At 41.9% G+C, this 19,724-nt stretch overlaps 1 pseudogene; it reads left to right on the forward strand.

Moving 5' to 3' along the window:
* The first annotated feature begins 7,965 nt into the window (after nucleotides 1-7,965).
* LOC148103421 (nuclear factor 7, ovary-like) lies at nucleotides 7,966-9,354 on the forward strand (annotated as a pseudogene).
* Nucleotides 9,355-19,724: the final 10,370 nt, after the last annotated feature.

Here is a 19,724-nt window from a genome sequence, read left to right on the forward strand (position 1 = left end):
AGGACTTATGAGGAGACTTTCTGAGTTTGACATTTGCCATGTTTGGAGCAAAATGGCAATGAAAGAGACAGTGGGAGAATACACAGGACAAAGCTGAAGCGAACTGACTGCTATTGGACTGCAAAGTGGGAGAGGAGCAAGTGAGGACAGAGGATTGCTGTTGTTTTATTTTGGGGAATCAAATTCGGTTAAGGAATCCAGGGAGACAAACGACTGACTTGAAGTGAAGAATTGAAAAAGTGTCCAGACCACCACAAAAGGGGGAGGAAGACAAGCACTGAGGTATGCAAGTGCACTGCTGGACAAAACGGAAAGGCAACACCTCACGTGCACCCTACATGTACTGGGGTAGCACAAAATCATACAGGAAGTGCACACATCACAAAAGGGTACCTGTAGAAGGGGTTAACAACACACAGCGTGGTTGCCTATGGTAACTCGCAAGCATTAGGATTTAGCTGTGCCTGACTATGATTGAGATTTTTAATTTTATTTAGGTGTTTCTGAAACAAAAAGGTGGAGCAAAAGGGGTTTTGTTTCAGAAAAAAGGGGGAAGGTAAATAAAATGACATACATAAGTACAAAATGCATGAACAGGAAAAGTTGGGGGGATTTAATTGGCTGATGCATTTTTCTTTTGTTACCAAGTTGAACCTGCCAATTAGATTTGGTGTGTTTTATTTTTTAGAGAAGGAATATTCTGGGACAAGTCCTAAGACTACGATTTTATATATTTGGTTATTCTGGTATTTTTTATTTTTTAACAGTGCACTGAAAGTTTTGTTTGACAATTTTCTCTCTTACAAGCAGGCCTGCACGATTGGATCTGAAAGCGCTATACTAAATTTTTGCTTGAAAATCATCGCAAACTGAGCTTCTCCACATTACAATGGGCTCTGGAGAAAGTCACTTATTTGGGACGCAATTAGATAATGAGTCCCTGGCTAAAAGGATTTCGCGAGGTAATCCATTCTAAAATTCTTTTTTTGTTCTTTTTGAAATGTCGTCATATTGCTGGCAGTAGAAACTTAATGTGACACAAGAGGTTCTGCTATCAGCAGTAAACACGGGGACTGACTGGACAGACAAAAACTTGACTGACTTGACACCAATATGCAAGATTGCACCTCCACCCAGAGAGACAAAAGGGTGGATGTATGTATGTATGTTTCTTTTTACAGGAGCAGAAAGATGACAGCAACAGGTTGCATGGGCTTTTGGGCCATGCTGACTTAACCTTTTAATTGCCACTTTCTGTGTCTGTGAATTTAACAGCGGTGTGTTATTCATGACCTTGTATTGTTTACAGTGCAGAGGTCACTGTGAGAAAGTGTGCATACAAGATGCACTGGGCTAACATCTACACCACTTTTTCTACAGCAGAGGGTTAATCATATGATTTAATCACATGATTTGCAACAGGAAACACCACTGGTCAATTTTTTAAACACAGGTTTACAGGCCTGGAGCAGAGCTACTCTATGGGAGAAGCCCTGGAATTTTTAAGAGAGAATGTGCAACTTTATTGTGCATCTCTAATTGTTTTGAATTGACACATGGCAAGGACCATGTGGCAAAAGGGGTTTGCTGGGGTAGTTTTAATTTTTCATTACAGGTTCAGTGACCAAACTGATGGAAGGAGATCATTCATAAGATGCAGACTGAGACCTGGAGAGAAGGCTTCAAGAGCGAGCAAGAGAGAGAGCACAGCTTGCTGCAGGAAGCACACTGTCAGAAGCCTGGTGGGTACGTCGGAAAGTGATTAAAAGAAAGTGGTTGGAGCCGAGGTGGGCAGGACCAATCGAGTTGGTGGACAGGACATCGCATGCTGTTCGACTGAAGGGCAAAGGCGAAGCCGGGTACCACTGGAGCCAGTGTGCAGTAGCTGAGGAGCCAGGAAGGTCGGTGAAGGAACAAGGAGCAACTTGAACACCAAAGGAGGAATCGAGCCCTGACTCAGACGGGTCAGAGAACACCCAGACCTCAACCACAGGGGCAGAATAATCCCCTGGTCTGTGGCAAGGTCTCAGGGTAGTCTACCCCTGAGACTGAAGAAAGAAGAGACGGAAGAACGCAGAGACTCACCCCACGCTGGAAAAAGAAGACTGAGGGAATAGATGTTGAAGGCTATCTACTTCACACCACCCTTCTCAAGCAGTTAAACAGAGCTTATCTCAGGAAGTGACGAAAGCATTCACACCAGGTCTGGTCAGGTTTAGGAAACCAGTTATGCCCTAGGATGAAGGAGAGGTGTGATGTGATCTCTCATTGGAGAGATCAAAAGGGGGATTGTTGAGAATAGATTCCTTAATGTACATCAACGTTAAAGAGAATATAGTTGTGATTGCTTGAAACATTATAATATTGTGGTAATGGGTGTAAGGATACAAAATAGAAAATAGGCCTTGGATGGGAACAAAGAACTGAGGTGCAGGGCAGGAGGACAATCAACCCCCACCCCCAGGACAGTAGCAAGAGTTACTGGGGGGTGAGGAGCAGACAAAGGGCAAACGGGCACTACCATAAAAGGAGATGGGGGTCAGGGTGTCAGCACCCTTGGCCACTGTACTAGTGTATTTCCATTGTGGGGTGTTTACTGTAGGGGGGAGGAGACCAGAGGTTATAACTGTAACTGTTGTGTGGAGTTCTTTAGATCAGCCTTTAGCATAGGACTGCATAGGAATGCAGTGTGCTGATCTCCAGATGCATCTGTAAGAATAATGGGTAATAAAAGGATTGTGTAAAACATGGAAACATCTCAGAGTGATCTCTACCAGGACCAAAAGAATCGCAGAGACCGGCGTTTGTCTCGACACTAGCCAAAAACCAAAAATTGGCCCGTGTATAGCATCCTGCTATGCAATTGCATTTGTCCCAGACCACCAGAATCCCTCGTTAACTTTTATCGAGTGGAAAAAAGTTGGCGTTCATCCTCCAGCTTCACTGTGCTAATGCTGTGCTAACATAGCTGTGTCGCTAGCAATCACGTAGCACAACATTATATACCAGGTAGTCCAGCTTCAGTAACCCTGCAAACGCCACTGCTGTTTAGTTTCCTGTCCTTATGTTGGAAGTGATAGCAGAGCTGTACGTTTGAATTACTTTCAAAAATCTCTCAGTCAGAACATGGTGTTACCGCGCCAGATCCACGGTCCCGAACCGTAGTAAAGAAACTCTGGCAGTTACTTGAAAGTTCCGTAACTGGCTCGTAGCCAGTAACAGCTTACTATACAGGTCAACTCTGCTAGCAAAAAGATCGAAGGAGGCGTAGGAAACTGCTTCACCTAACTTTATTTCTTCTCCAAGGCACGAACACCGCGTACAGTGGGCTGAAACAGTCTACTCACAGCGAGCATCGCCGACACAACTCTGGCTGTCGAGGGACTTATTATATTCCTTTTATTTCTTTTCTTTCCGTCTCTTCTGTAGCTAACCGTTACTTTTTTTCTTCTCCGCTCTCTCTCCACACACCCACACCAGCAGTCCCGCTACACACATCCCATAATACATTTCCCATCAGGCTTCACCCTTAAAGGGCCATGCCTGTAACAATGGTATGAAATGTTTAGGTGGAAACTAGTTAACTTCCTGTTAACTTCTAACTCCGTTAAATTTAATAACTTCTGTTTTCATGGGTGCCTGGATGTTAAACTTTGTTTACACCTGGTAAAGCAGCAACGCTGATGATTTTATTAAAGATGAAAGAATTTACACTGTTTTTAAAAAAAAATTTAAATAATCGTTTTCTTATTTTCAAGTGTGTGTGAAGCTGACACCCTCATGTCATCTTTGGCTCCTCCAGCTGAGACACACCTTCACAGACACACAGCCCCTCCCCTCACTAACAGCTGGATCACTGTCACAGGTGACACACTCACCTGTCTGTGTTTCTGCATGTTTCAACATTCACAATGTGACGACAACTTAATGACTGTGTTCAGTGGCGGTCCTAGCCTGTTTGGCAGGCAAAACATATTAAGGATTGTACATTAACATAAAGCTGTTGTACACACACACATATGGAGAGAGGGAGAGTATACATAGTATGCAAATGGCTACCAAACAGCCATCATAATACGTCATACAATGAGAACAGGACAAATCAACAATTGACAATGACTAATTAATATTAAAATCTGTAACATAATGTTTGGAGTTTAGTTTGTTACTGTTACTATTTTCACCATTTCTTCTTGGAGCAACTGTAACCCACATAATTTCCTTAGGGATTAATAAAGTATTCTGATTCTGATTGGTTCAGGATGACCTGCCATTATCCAATCACACATCTGCTTACCTGTATCTTTTGCTCGTTTCTCTTCCTCTTCTTTTCTCTTTTTTCTAAACTGAGGACCTGATGGCTTTGAACTTTTCTTGACCATCTTGGTTTTAATTTTGCACTCCAGTATGAACACCCATCCCCCAACACCACAACATGATCTAACACACCTACACCTTAGTTCACAGATTCACTTTATTTCTGAGATTTCACACAACCCAGGATTCAGATCATGAATACATAATGGGCTTGGATTTGCAACATTATGAATGAAATGTGCTCTATTTGGAAGCAGCCGGCCCCCCTCCCCTTTCGACGGGTTGTGTGTGAGACTTTAAATCATCAAACTGTAAATTTTAAATTGTTATTGATCCCTTTTCCCCGAGTCCTAAAGTGTATATTTATTTTCTTACTCTTCTTATATTTATTGTTTGTTTACTTGCACTGCTGTAACTGGAGCCTCGTCGTCTCGTCTCTCTATATACTGGACTGTCTGTAGCAGAGATGACAATAAAGTTTACTTTGACTTCAGCAGCGAGCAGGCGCACCGAGGGCTCTCGCTCACTTTTCATGTATAGAATTTTGAAAAAACATCGGTGCAAATTATAAGTCTGTATCATGATGTCTGGTGTTTTCGTGTTTGTTGGTTTGTTTTTATTTTCTTTTATTTTGAGACTTGGTTATTAGACGCTGCTCCAGCCAGCCAGAGAATCTCCCCCCCCCTCTCCTTCCTGTGCCGCAAGCAGCAGGCGCACCTCGCAAACGGAGGGCGCTCTTACTCCCAGTAAATGGGCGATAGAAAGCCGATCGGTGCCTGTACCATTCCGAATATGCGCTGCTTGACGTCGGGGCAGCAAGAGTACGAGCATTTTTTATTTTTTTTTGCCGATGCCCGTGATGCCGCCCCCCACCACGATGCCGCCCCCCACCACGATGCCGCCCCGGGCAGCCGCCTGTGTCGCCAGTATCTAAAACCACTACTGGCAGTGTTTGCTTTATTTTAGACAAACACACCTCCTCCTGGTTCTACCTCCATCACTCTCTCCTCCTCTTCTCTCTGTGCTGTTGCCTGTTGGATCAGTCTATGTTGTGGTTCTACTGGTGTTACTGGTTCTGCTGGTGAGACGATGTGTTCACAGGAAACTTGAAGGTTTGTACATATTCATTCTTATTCATTGTGGTATTTTGTTTCCATTCTGTCATCATAATTTGGTCCATTTAGATTCTTAAATCATAAAAGTGTTTACTTTAACTCATTTCAGCAGATGGAGAAGATGACATCACCAGTGACATCACATACAGTGTTGTGAAATCATCAAATCATCAACAACCTCCAGTCAAAGAAACCAGAGATGGAGGTTTGTGTGTTCACCCAGGTGTCATCCACATACCTGAACCAATGACTTGGTGGTGTTTCAGGGTAGGATAGCAAAGCCCTCTTTTCCACGTCTTCCATATACAAGTTACCCACAATGGGTGAAACTGGGGAGCCCACGGCACACCCATGTTCCTGCCTGTAGAACTGACCCTTGTATGTGAAACAGGTGGAATTAAGACACAGTTTCAAAAGCAAGCACACCTGGTCCAACAGCCTTGTCTTGTTCTAACTACTTCAGACAGTCTGTCACCCTCGTCCTGTGACCACTTCCTGGGTCTCTTTCAGTCTTCAAATATAAAGTTTTTACAGCTTATAGATTTTAAGTTCTGCTCCAATCATTTGGGTAAAGATAAGAAACACTTTGATGGCCTATAAGTGAAAGTGAAAACGTGATAAACGAATAATATAATTAATAAATAATAAATAATTATATTTTTTTGATAAGTGAAGTTCACTGAACTGAAAGGAAAATTTGGTTTGATGATGGTTGACATGTTTTCCACATAGAAGTTTTTCCTCTAGTAAGGAGATACAGGTGCAGCAGAGCATTGCTGGAAGAAATGATCCCAAGGGTGGAATCTCCTGAGAAATCTTCAGAGACCCAGCGAGAAGTAGGGACCATAGCTGACAGCCCAGGCAGGGGTTGAGGTCAAAGGTCATGCTGTTTGGGGACCTACTGGTCATCATGAGAAGATTCTGGAACCACAGCAATGACCATAAAGCTGCATTGGATGGAGAGCTGTGCCACGGGGCTTTCCAGAGGTAATCACGAGGAGATTGTGGACAACAGATGGAGATCTGAAGGATGAGGGGAGCGTTCCAAGCTCCAATCGACCGTGCAGAGAGGAAGTTCAAGGATGGCATCATTATTCTGTGAACAGAAACCAGAAGCTATGGTGGTGACGAGGAATGACTGACAGCAATTTCCTATGAACATCACCTAATGCTGTGTCACTGTGCTATGCATACTTTGACACTCTGAAGAGGGTCTTCCTTTGTGTCATTGTTGTTGTCATTTGCATCATGAACAAGACTGCTGAAGTGACTCAACAGGTGGGGTTATAACAGCAGTAAAATAATTGAATCCAATACCCTTTCCAAAAAAGGTTTTCTGCAGAGACGAAAGGACAATAGAGGAGTCATAAGTATCCCCCCACAGGAAGAATGCATGAAATGAGGTGATGAGGGTTGATAGAGGCCATAAAACAGGAGTGCTGACAAAGGCCTGCAGCCTTGAAGATAACTGAAAGCCACATTGACAAACAGCAAAACTAACTGGTATGTTTGTTATACCCATGTCTGCATACATTTGGACTCTGGTCATATGGACAGTGATAGAAACAACTGGAAGAGACATTTATGAAGCTCTGAGGAACTCAAACCACTCTGCATGTGTGATTTACACACCTGGAGGAGATGCACCACAAAGCTGGAATGATTTTGCAAATGTTAATTTCTATGTTTGACTATTAACATTCATTTGCTTACTTGGAGGGAACGATGCTCGTCACAGTTCTCTCCCTCATGCACGAGCAACACAAAGAGCTCTGGTGACTTGCGTCTTGTTTTTGCCATTGTAGTAGAATTGTCTTGGCGTTCCAGCAATAGGTCTGTGCTAGATGAACGTATCAGCAACCTTCAAACACGTGTGGAGAATTCATTATTTCTTTGAAAGATTTTTAGTAAATAACAGAAAAAAGAAAGTAAGAGAAAGAGATGTCAGAGATGAGTGTCAGTAACACAAAAGTAACACTTAGTGTCATGCAGTGACTTTTACACAACCAGATCAGATGAACCAACTCACACTAAAACATGCATTTTGCTGCACTCTTTACACTTATTTCTTTTCTTTCTGCTCTTTTATATATTTTGTAAAACCACAAAAAATATTTTATATCAGCAGCAATTTCTCTCAAACTGCTGCATCACAGCTTTCATGCTCTGACCTGCATGTGAAATGAGAGAAAAGCTCTTTATTAGTAACTTTTACAACTTCTGGCAGGTTAATGTCTGAAATTTGGAGTGAAACACACCCTTAGTTACAGGAAATAACACCACTGATTCTTCTGAGACTCACACTTATCGTTGGACCAAACTAGCAGCTTCCTCTGAGTGAGTCCAGCTACAGGAGAGAAAAGTGGAAAACTCCAACACTGCTGCTTCAAGCTGCTGACGCTCCACACACTGAATGTGAGTTTGAGCAAAAACACGACTCAAAGGAAGTTTCAGTGAAGGTGGTAGAGGAGGGAGGGGAGCCAGGACTGACTGTACTTCCTGTCTGCTGTTTTCAGCTTCACTCACAGACTCAATGGCTTCCAGATCAGAGGAGGATCTCTGCTGTCCGGTCTGTCAGGAGGTCTTCAGAGATCCTGTTCTTCTGTCATGTAGCCACAGCTTCTGTAAAGACTGTCTGAAGAGATGGTGGAGAGAGAGACCAACACACGAGTGTCCAGTTTGTAAGAGAAGATCTTCAATGGAAGAACCACCTTTAAATCTGGCTTTAAGGAACCTGTGTGAGTCGTTCTTACAGGAGAGAGATCAGAGAACTTCAGAGGCTCTCTGCAGTCTGCACTCTGAGAAACTCAAACTCTTCTGTCTGGACCATCAGCAGCCAGTGTGTCACATCTGCCGAGACTCAGAAAAACACACCAATCACAGATTCAGACCCATCGATGAAGCTGCACAACAACACAAGAAGGAACTTCAGGAAACTCTGAAGCCCTTAAAGAAGAAGTTAAAGGTTTGTGAAGAAGTTCAAGTGGAGTTTGATCAAACAGCAGAACACATTAAGGTCTAGGCCCGACACACAGAGAGGCAGATTAAGGAGCAGTTTAAGAAGCTTCAGCAGTTTCTAGCAGAGGAAGAGGAGGCCAGGCTGGCTGCACTGAGGGAGGAAGAGGAGCAGAAGAGTGGGATGATGAAGGAGAAGATGGAGGCTCTGAGCAGAGAGATAGCAGCTCTTTCAGACACAGTCAGAGCCACAGAGGAGGAGCTGAGAGCTGAAGACGTCTCATTCCTGCACAACTACAAGGCTGCAGTGGAAAGAGTCCAGCGCTGCCCCCTGCTGGATGATCCACAGCTGCCCTCAGGAGCTCTGATAGACCAGGCCAAACACCTGGGCAACCTGACCTTCAACATCTGGAACAACATGAAGGACATGGTCTCCTACACTCCTCTCATCCTGGACCCAAACACTGCTCATCCAGAACTCATCCTGTCTGAAGATCTGACCAGTGTGAGAGGAGGAAAGAGGCAGCAGCTTCCTGATAATCCAGAGAGGTTTGATGGATCGATCTTCTCTGTCCTGGGCTCTGAGGGCTTTAACTCAGGGACTCACAGCTGGGATGTTGATGTTGGAGACAGTACAGGGTGGACACTGGGTGTGTTAGCAGAGTCTGTGCAGAGGAAGGGAGTCATACGGTCTGGATTATGGACAATATGGTTCTATGAAGGTAAATACTCAGCATGCTCACCATCAACTAAATCTGCTCTCTCAGTAAAGAAGAAGTTCCAGAGGATCAGAGTGAATCTGGACTGGAACAGAGGAAAGCTGTCGTTCTCTGATCCTGATACTAACACACACATACACACCTTCACACACACTTTCACTCACAGGATGTTTCCATACATTTTAACTGGTGGTAAAGTGAAGGTGTGTCTGTTGAAGGTGTCAGTGTCAGTGCAGCAGATGAGTTGAGGATGATGATATTTCTAATGTTGTTTCCTGTCAGTGAATTGAAGCTGTTAAACTGCAGCTGTCCTCCTGCTGCCTCGTTGTTCCAAAGCTCTTTGTTTCTCTTTTAGTTCTCACTGTTTCTTTCTGTTTCTGCTGTCCACCTTTTCACATGGAAAATCATTTCACTGTTTCTCACTGAATGACTCCCCAAACTAGATTTGAAATTCTATCAAGTTTCTAATCATTACAAGTGATTCATGTTTCTATTTGATGTGTAAATGGAGATGATTTCGTTTGCTGGGATATGGACTGACATGTGTTGAATGGGAGGAGCAGTTTGTTGTTGTCTTCTTGTCTGTTTATGACAACAATAAATCTATTGTTGAAACAATGATTCATGTTTAACTCCATATATGAAATGTTTCTGATCTTTGAATTCTGTTTGATTAAAGACTTTCTTCATGACACAAATGAGATTTCAGTGTATTAATAGAACTAAATAAGCTCAGAGTTGAAAGGCTGGAGTATTATGTACGTGCTTCACTGTCAGGATCTTCAGGGGGATTCAAAGGGAAACATCAAACTGCTGTAATGAGATCAACTAGTTGGGCTGAACACACTTATCTGTAGTTTGTCTCCATCCAGGATCATCAGAATATAATGAACATGTGTGAAGAGCCAAAAAATGCTGCTGCCCTCTCAGCATGATGAGCTCCAGCCTTTGTTAACAGGAAAACAGGAAACATGAGACAACTTTCAGAGACAGTAACCAACTGTGGCCACAAGATGGCAGCAGCTGATCTGAGATCCTTTATTGGACAGAACCACTCTGCTCTGTGACGTCATCAGAGAGACGGCCTTCACTTTGATAGATCTGACGTCACGTCTGCACTGCGATGATGAAAGCTGATAAACACATTGTTATTTATCCATGAAATCACCTCTGTCCTCTCAAGTGTAGCTGTTTACAGAGCTAAAGAAGTCCTTCATCATCAAAACAGACAAACATGTATTTTCTGTATGAAGTGACGTCATCCTCACTCTAACCTCTTACTTACATTCTGTTCAGTTTTCCTGCTGTAAGAAATAAACTGTGTGAAAATATAAATGCAGGGAAACATCCATTAATCACAGGTGAGCCGTTTGTTTCTGACTCACATTAAATGAGGCTTCAGGTGTAAATACCTCAGAAGTGTTTGTGAGTTCAGTAGAAGCAGACCCAGTCAACCATCATGGCATCCACAGCACTACACAAGGCAACAGAAAGGCCTTCATCATCTGCTGAACCACCTCTGAACCACGACGCTCTCCCTGCATCTAAAAGCTGTTAGTCAGGATGAGATGCTGCTGTGATCGCTCACAATTTACCTGTGAGATCTTTGTAAATATTGTCTGTGTTTCTGAAGGAAACACCTTTAGTCTGTTTGTATTTGGAGTGCAGATCTGGGCGTCCATCACTTTGGCAAACAACAAAGTTTTTTGCAGCTATTTTTTTTTTTAAATGCAGCCAAAGCGTTTTTTTAAACAAACATTTCAAACTATTTACAGAACAATCAGCTGTTCTGCATCAAATCTGATGCCACACAAATTATTTGTGCCACTCCAGAAAATAATTTCTGTCCACTATGAGATAAAGGAGAACATCAAAAGCCCGATACCTGCAGGCCTGACAACAGGAGATGTATCACTCCTGTAACATTTAGCAGTCACGTCATTGTTCTGACACACACAACAAAATTATTGACTACACTACACACTAACTACACAAGATTTGCGTTAAACGTCGCAAATCTCTCACATCTCAAAACACTGCCGTCACTCCTAAAATTTCCTCTTCTTGACAACTTCACATGGGACCCAACCTAACCTTAACAGTATGTAACAGTCACAATGGTGTGGTGTCTCTTTAAGACAACCCAAGTTGAGGGTTAATGTTGTCATCCGTATGCACTGTACATTTCCCTGTTTTGGTTTCAACTTCTTATCCCGCTGACCATGTATGGAGGCTGGTTAAGATGTATCACTGCTTTCTCAGAAACATCCTGCTTTCTTTGTGCTCAGTCTGTTTCACAACAGAGATGTTAAGATTTAAAAAATAATAAAGATAATAAACACACAGGTCAAAGGTCAGAGTCACAGGAATTAGGAAACAGTTCAGTTTCTTCCGTTTGAAATGTTTCAGTTTCTTTGCTTGATCAGTTCACACTTCTCTCTGTGAACGACTTCAGTGCTTCGTCCATGACTCCTGAAGGTAAAGGGCCCAAAGAGCCAATCAGCAGCTCTGAAATAGGAAATATGACTCATGGAGAAGTTCACAACAGTTTCAGCTGCCAATTGTACTCATCACCATGGAGACTGATGCATCAAATCTAAATAAAGGCTGGATGGAGGCAGAGTGAGTGTTGTAGATGCTGCATTTTGAAGCCTCAGTGTTTAAATTGTGTCCACAGCCACGTACACAGAGTGGGTGGATTTGCTTCTAGAAGGACTTTGTTGCAGCTCTACAGCAGGTATTTGTTGTTGGATGACATCACATTCAGCAGTGCTGTGACTGAGCCATAAATGTCAGGGCTCAGACGAGGCCCACACATGCGTGTTTGTCGGTACACACAGTTAAGATATGGAACATGTGAACATGAGACATATGAAGAGACTGAACAGATAAAACGTCCTTTATATCCATCAGTGACTTGATGGAGCTTCTTGCTGCAGTGTGTTTGGGTTTGGCTGATAACACTGGTCCTGCATGTTTCCTTCATGCTCTGTGGTAAAAGTGCATCAGTCTGCAGCTCTGTGGTCGTCCTTCTTCTTTTTCTCAGAAACTTCCTGATTTCTTTGTTCTCACTGTTTTGCAGAGGTGTTAAGATTAAAAATAAAAACTGTGAAAAGTTGCTGCTATTTATAAATTTATAAAAAGACACCATTTAATGCTTTTAATAAGCTTAAAAGAACAGAATGAAATGTCTCCATCGCTGTAGTGTAATAAAATCACAGCACTGTTGCAGTAATTTTAATGTGTTTATTGCACAGAGACTGATTCAGCTGTGGTCTACTCAGCAGTGAGAACTGAAGACGTCCGTTATGGACAAACAACCATCAGAACAAGGAGGCCCAGGTACAGCTGCTCTTTATCTTTGACTGTGGACAGAGACAAGCTAGCTGCTCCCCCTGTTTACAGCCATCATGCTAAGCTAAGCTAACCAAACCACATTGTGACTCAAGCCCAGAGCTCAGACTTCAAAGACATCAAACGTCTCATCTTTCTGTCAAAACACAAAACAAAAAGATTCCTTGTAAAGTTGACCTTTTCCTTAAACTGTCCATTATAGCGTGGTCTTCCTACTTATCTTAACACAATACTCAGTCACGTTGCCTGCTGCAAACTTAAAAGAAGTCTGACGAATGAAGTGAAATTGTGCTCTAAGCAGAAGTGATTGTGAGCGTGTCTGAGGTCACGGTGTGTGTGAAAAGGTATCCAGCTGGGGCAGACATGATTCTGCAGGTCACCTGCCCAGTGGACAAAAAGAAATAAAATAGTTGTGTGGATGACATATGAATGATAATACGAAGAGTGTTTGGTGTTTCTCAGCCTGAAACAGCTGTAATGCTACTTTCTGTTTTGGAGAAAGGACAGTTAAAAAAAACAGAGAGAGAGATGTGTGTTGTTTTAAGCAGTGATGAGAATAATGAAAATGTGATGAGAGAGCAACACAAAAGTATAAGTACAGGGATGAAGCTCTTTACAGGAAGGGTCAGAGCAGACTCTACCTGCTGAGGCGGCTGAGGTCATTTGGAGTCCAGGGAGCGCTTTTAAAGACCTTCTATGACTCTGTGGTGGCATCTGTCATTTTTACAGTGTTGTATGTTGGAGCAGCAGTTTATCAGCAGCTGAGAGGAAGAGGTTGGATAAACTCATCAGGAAGGCCAGCTCTGTTCTGGGATGCACCCTGGACCCAGTGCAGGTGGTGGAGACAGAAGGACTCTGGCCAAAATAACATCTCTGATGGACAGAGTCTCCCACCCCATGCATGTAGATGTTGCTGAACTGCAGAGCTCCTTCAGTGACAGACTGCTGCATCCTCGATGCATGAAGGAGCGTTTCTGCAGCTCCTTCCTCCCTGCAGCTGTCAGACTGTACAATCAGAACTGCTCCCAACAAACACAGATGTTTACATCAGCGCTGTTTCTTGCACTATTTTATCAACCGATTCACACTATAACCAGGTTTGCCTCTTATCTGTATTTAATTTAATTTAATTTAACAACAGTATGGCACTCAGTTTTTGGTAACCATTGTCCTTCATGTAAATATGTAAGAATTGTGTATGTTTCTGTTCTGTGTCTTGTGTACTGTTTGTTTGTATATGTGTTTTCTTGCTGCTGTTACACCCAAATTTCCCCTTGTGGGACAATTAAAGGATTATTCTATCCTTGTGATATTTAATCCATCATCTCCCTGTCAAACAAAATAGATTTTGAATTGTGTTTCTTTCAGGAAGCCCCACTTCAACTCTTGGAAATCGTCTCTTCTAAATCAGACCATCCAAAGTGGACTATATAGATAATAGAGTCATCCCTCCAAATTGATATAACAACACTCGTGGTAAAGTTGTGGACTGGAAGAATACCTGACCAAGATTATCTTGCAATGTTTTGCAGCCGCCAGTCAAGCCGGTAGATAAATTTGGTCTGTGATTGTCGCAGTTGGCTGTGTGGCTGGCAGGAGGACGGACCCAAATGCAGGACTCTCATATGGGAATTTAACTGAAAAGGCAGCTTTATTGTAGGACCACAACGGGAGAAGGGAGACTCTCTCTTCAAACGCTAGCTCCACAGCTGCCATCTAGCAAAGAAACCGGTCTGGCACAAATTCCTCCCACATTTCCGGTTCACGCGCGTCAAAATACGCAATTTTGTGATGCGATGGATTTTTCTTGGACACGCGTTGAGGTGCGAATGTGCACGCGTCAAATTAGGGGCGTTTGGGGCGTTTTCGTTCGCGTCTATCGCGTTCGGTGTGAACACACTGTAAGAAGCACTAAGAGCATGGGTCTCCAACTGCAGTCTTCAAGGGCCGGTGTCCTGAAACTTTTGAATGCGTCCCTGCTGCAACACACCTGAATAAAATGATTAGGTCATTAGCAAAACTCTATAGAACGTGACTGCATGCTGAGGTGTCAAATCACCCTTTTGATTCATGTTACAGCAGCTCATGAGTGAATGAACTAAATAAAAGTATTTTTAGAAGCACATTTTTCCAAACACTTCCATTGACTTACATTTATTCAAATTTACTTGAGTAGGGTTAGGGGTTCCACCTCTGCATGCAGTCAAGTTCTACCCATATGGAAAAGATATATATAAATCTGATAAAGTTTGTATCTGTCTTGTGTGAAACTTGTATGAAAAGCATACAAGAGTGAAAACAGATATAAGATCTCTTGAAAAATTATATAATGAAACTTGAATGTTGTGGATACTTACTAAAACAATATATGAAAGTAATGAGAAAGTGGCCACTTTCATGAGTAAATCATGTAAGCCTTATATGATTCACTATATGAAGTAGGCCACATCTGATGCAAATCTTTTATAAGTTTTCTTTTCCATATGGGTTTGCATGGCCTCTGCACCTGTCCCTCCTGCACTTTCCTGCTCAGTGTTTCGGATGTTTAGTTACTCCTCGGCCTCCTTAGCAATAAAGACACTTTTAATAAATCTAGCCTATTTGTAGCTCTGTACTGAACACTTGGCTTCACAAAAAACTGTGGCTGTGCAGCCGAAGGTAGCGTTACCTCTGGCAGATTGTCCCTGACAGCCGGGAACATGAGGAGGAAGCGTAGTCCTAAACAGAATCCCTCGGTACACAACCAACCCGTTCATGTGTCTAACAGTTGTTCACCACTCAGCAGCACACCCACCGGGAATCAAAGCAGTGATTCTGATCTGCGACATGTGAAGCTAGAGACACCAGTAACCACAGTCTTCTAGGGGCCGTAGTGTGGTGGGCCAGGAGTACCAAAATCAATTAAGTTAATCCACCATTAAATAATTAATTAAATGTTACATTAATTAATTAAAATTGGAATGAATTAATAAACATTACAATAATTTATTAAATGCCCATTCATTTAATTTAAAATGTCAATAAATTATTCATTCAATTATTTCCAATTTTAATAAATTGACACGTTTACTTAATTATTTAAGTTTATTTATGTATTTATTTAATTCATTATGGCAGTCCTGGCCCTGCGGCTGTCTTCAAGAATTTATTTTATCTGTCAGCCTCACCCATCAGGTGGCCAAGTCAGGGGGCGGGGTTCACACTGATCGAGTCATAACCATTGCTTTTGCCTGGTGGCCGTTGTTTAGTGGGTACTCCCAGTGGAAATGCCCCCCCCCCTCTTTCCTCCTTGTATAAAAAGATGTTAAATGTTAGTTTTAATTCAAAATTAATGCTTAACAAAGTTTAACACAAATGAACACCAGATAAAAAAGAAAACGAATGGTTAAGCCTAACATGCTCAAGTGAGACATTAAACTTTACTAAAACTATGCAGTTATGAAACGTAACTTTAACCTCAGCCAAACCGATTTGCTCAATTGTAAATAAAACAGCGAAGTGAACATGACCCAACAGACAAAACCTGAGTGAATTATGTCCTGTGTTTAATCACTGAGAGCTAAAACTCAGCGGAGGTTTTAAAGCTGTGTGCCGGTGACCGGATATCAGCCGCTGATAAAGTTGGTCCGTGGTTCGAGTACTCTAGTTTTCTCAGTGTCCATCACCTCCTTTTAAATCTCGTTTGTCATCTTTAACACAGGTCAGTCACTCTGAATGAAACACAAGCTCCAGTAGCTCTGCGCTCAGGAAACAAACTACATTTACTTATCTTACTTATCTAGCCAAAAACCAAAAATTGGCCCGTGTATAGCATCCTGCTATGCGATTGCATTTGTCCCTGACCACCAGAATCCCTCGTTAACTTTTATCGAGTGGAAAAAAGTTGACGTTCATCCTCCAGCTTCACTGTGCTAATGTTATGCTAACATAGCTGTGTCGCTAGCAATCACGTAGCACAACATTATATACCAGGTAGTCCAACTTCAGTGACCCTGCAAACGCCACTGCTGTTTAGTTTTCTGTCTTTATTTATGTTGGAAGTGACAGCAGAGCTGTACGTTTGAATTAGTTTCAAAAATCTCTCAGTCAGAACATGGTATGAAATGTTTAGGTGTAAACTGGCGAGCTAACTTCCTGCTAACTTCTAACTCCGTTAAATTTAAGAACTTCTGTTTTTATAGATGTTAAACTTAATTGTTACACCTGGTAAAGCAGCAACGCTGATGATTTTATTAAAGATGAAAGAATTTAGACCGTTTTTAAAAAAAATTAATAATCGTTTTATTTTCAAGTGTGTGTGAAGCTGACACACATGAGCAAAATCTGTTGATTTCATTTGAAAGTTAATATGTCTATAATATTTTTTAGTTCTTCAACATATGTTTAATCAGCATGTGGCTTCTTTGTTAGTCACTGAAAATATAAACAGACTCACACTGGTTCTGAAAATAAATCAATATAAAATGAATATAAGATCAGATCTTCATTTGCAACAATGTGGACACCATCATGTTAGTGATGTTCGATTCGTGAACGAATCGTTCAATACTCAAGAATCACTTTACTGACTTGTGAATCATGATTCACAAGCCCAACTGACTCACTGACTCATCCCTGTTGCTGTTAGCAAACTAATTCGCTTAGTAGAAATATATCTAGCTTATAATTAAAATTGAGGGGGTGAGTAGCTCAAATGTGCTAACAGCACATTTGAGCTACTCACCCCTCCCTCCTGTGCTGAATCATAGAGCGAACGAACAACTCACTCACTCACCCCCTCCCTCCTGTGCTAAATTTTTTGCACTCTCTGGTCAACTGACTCAGTGAATCAAATGACTCAAAAAACCTGATTCACTTTGGTGAGTGACTCATTAAAACTCGATTCAGTAAAAAGAATCAAATTTACCATCACTACATCACGTCATCTTTGGCTCCTCCAGCTGAGACACACCTTCACAGACACACAGCCCCTCCCCTCACTAACAGCTGGATCACTGTCACAGGTGACACACTCACCTGTCTGTGTTTCTGCATGTTTCAACATTCACAATGTGACGACAACTTAATGACTGTGTTCAGTGGCGGTCCTAGCCTGTTTGGCAGGCAAAACATATTAAGGATTGTACATTAACATAAAGCTGTTGTACACACACACATATGAAGAGAGGGAGAGTATACATAGTATGCAAACGGCTACCAAACAGCCATCATAATACGTCATACAATGAGAACAGGACAAATCAACAATTGACAATGACTAATTAATATTAAAATCTGTAACATAATGTTTGGAGTTTAGTCTGTTACTGTTACTATTTTTACCATTTCTTCTTGGAGCAACTGTAACCCACATAATTTCCTTAGGGATTAATAAAGTATTCTGATTGTGCCTCTGCCATTCCCAATATGTGCTGGCTGATGTCGGGGCAGCAAGAGTACGAGCATTTTTTTTTTTTTTGTTGCCGCCCATGTTGCCCGTGGCAGCAACATGGGCGGTTGCCGCCCCGGGTTGTCGCCCGTATCTAAAACCGCTACTGCATCCAGAGGAAATATCTGGCTGTGCATCATGTTTGGTTGTTGAGATTTTTACAGTGACCTCAGTTTTCTGTGAATTCCTTCCTTTTCTTTTGGATGTTCACTTTACTGGTCTCCATAGTGACTCGTCAGCCTCCATCCCTGCATCCTCCTCCTTCTAACCAACCCTCTGTTGTATTTCTCTTTTCCTCCTGCCTGCAGCTCCATCTTCACCACCCTTTGTCCAGGATATCCACTCTCCCTCCTCTGCACACGTCCAAACCATCATAACCTTTCCTCTCTAACTAAAGTCATCCAGGCTTTTACATCTTTAAGATGTGGCTGTAGTTTAGCTAGCTTGATGTTTTTCTATTAGTATGTTGACATGGGTGGACAGTTCCAACCTGCACTGAACTCTGTTGTAATTGTGATGGTTTTATAATTTAATTTTCTTAAATTTCACACATGGCATCACATCTGAGTAGTGTTTACCTGCCTCGTCCATCTTTGTCACAGCTGCAAAATGAAATTACCATGACAACATCTCAGCAGCCAGATAAACACCTGATACAGGGGCTTCATTTAAGAGGTAACAAAGTACAGGTTAGGTGTCAAAGGTTACTTATTAAAAACTAAAATGTGTTTTCGACCCCACTGTTGTGCAGTTTTCTCTCAGTGGGAAAAGTAAAGAATGCAATGATCTGCACATCTCATAAGTTTACTTACAGTTAAACATGTAAAACATATCAAATCTTTAAACTGAGATTCCTTTTGTGTTTCATATAATAATTCAGCTTATTTTGAATTGATGGTACCAACATGTCGGGAGCTCTGGTTCCAACATCCAGGCAGGAAGTGGTCTAAAAAGGGCAAGCAGCATAATAAGTAAATAAACAGGCCTTTTGTGAACCACTAAAACATGTATGAAGGGCCATGTGGGCGTATGTGCTGCCCTCTAGCTGCCCAGACTATTTCAGAGCCGCCACCTTTGGCGTTATTAATTTGCAGTTCTTTTCTACTTTGTAATTCGTGTTCTCTTTATCGGTAAACTGACACAGCACTTGACTCTGTAATTCTTACCTGGATGATAACTGGAACCTGTACGACTTAATAAGAAGAGGTGGACGTCCACTTAGTGTGACACTTTTTACTGTGGAAACAAAAACAAACAAGCAAAGAATAAAGAAATAAAAGTTAATAAACACTGAATCTGAACTCTTCATGTGATGTCAGGCTCTCTGAAAACACTGAACATAAAATGTTAAAAATATAACGATGTTTATTCCTTCTTATTTAAACTTCCAGACTTTTGTGTGACCTGCATGAAACCTCAGTTCACAAAATCACCAACAGGGGGCAACGATGAGCTGACCTCATGGGCCAAAAGGTCACATTGATTATGAAATCGCTCCAATGCAACATTTTTCCATCTGTTCAGATGCAAAATAACTTGTCAGTGTTGTGTAACGATTCTTCATCCCCAGCAGACGAGAGAAACGCTGTAACAAGAAGGTTTTACCGTCTGTGTCAGTTTCACTTCCTCCTTCCTGTGATGGTGTGAGGCCTGCATCAGCACCACACTGCAGCAGCAATGACTGATAACACAAACACTCAGACAAACATCCTCAGCAGCCTGATAACACAATGTGAAACTACCCACAACTGTGAAACAATCAGTTGTTCTTCCTTATTGTTTCATAAAACCACAGAAAGATTATGAAACAACCTCCGTCTGAGGAGTGACACACCG

This window comes from Neolamprologus brichardi, chromosome 3 (assembly GCF_056152115.1).
Source record: "Neolamprologus brichardi isolate AB-2024 chromosome 3, ASM5615211v1, whole genome shotgun sequence".
In the NCBI taxonomy this organism is placed as follows: Eukaryota; Metazoa; Chordata; class Actinopteri; order Cichliformes; family Cichlidae; genus Neolamprologus; species Neolamprologus brichardi.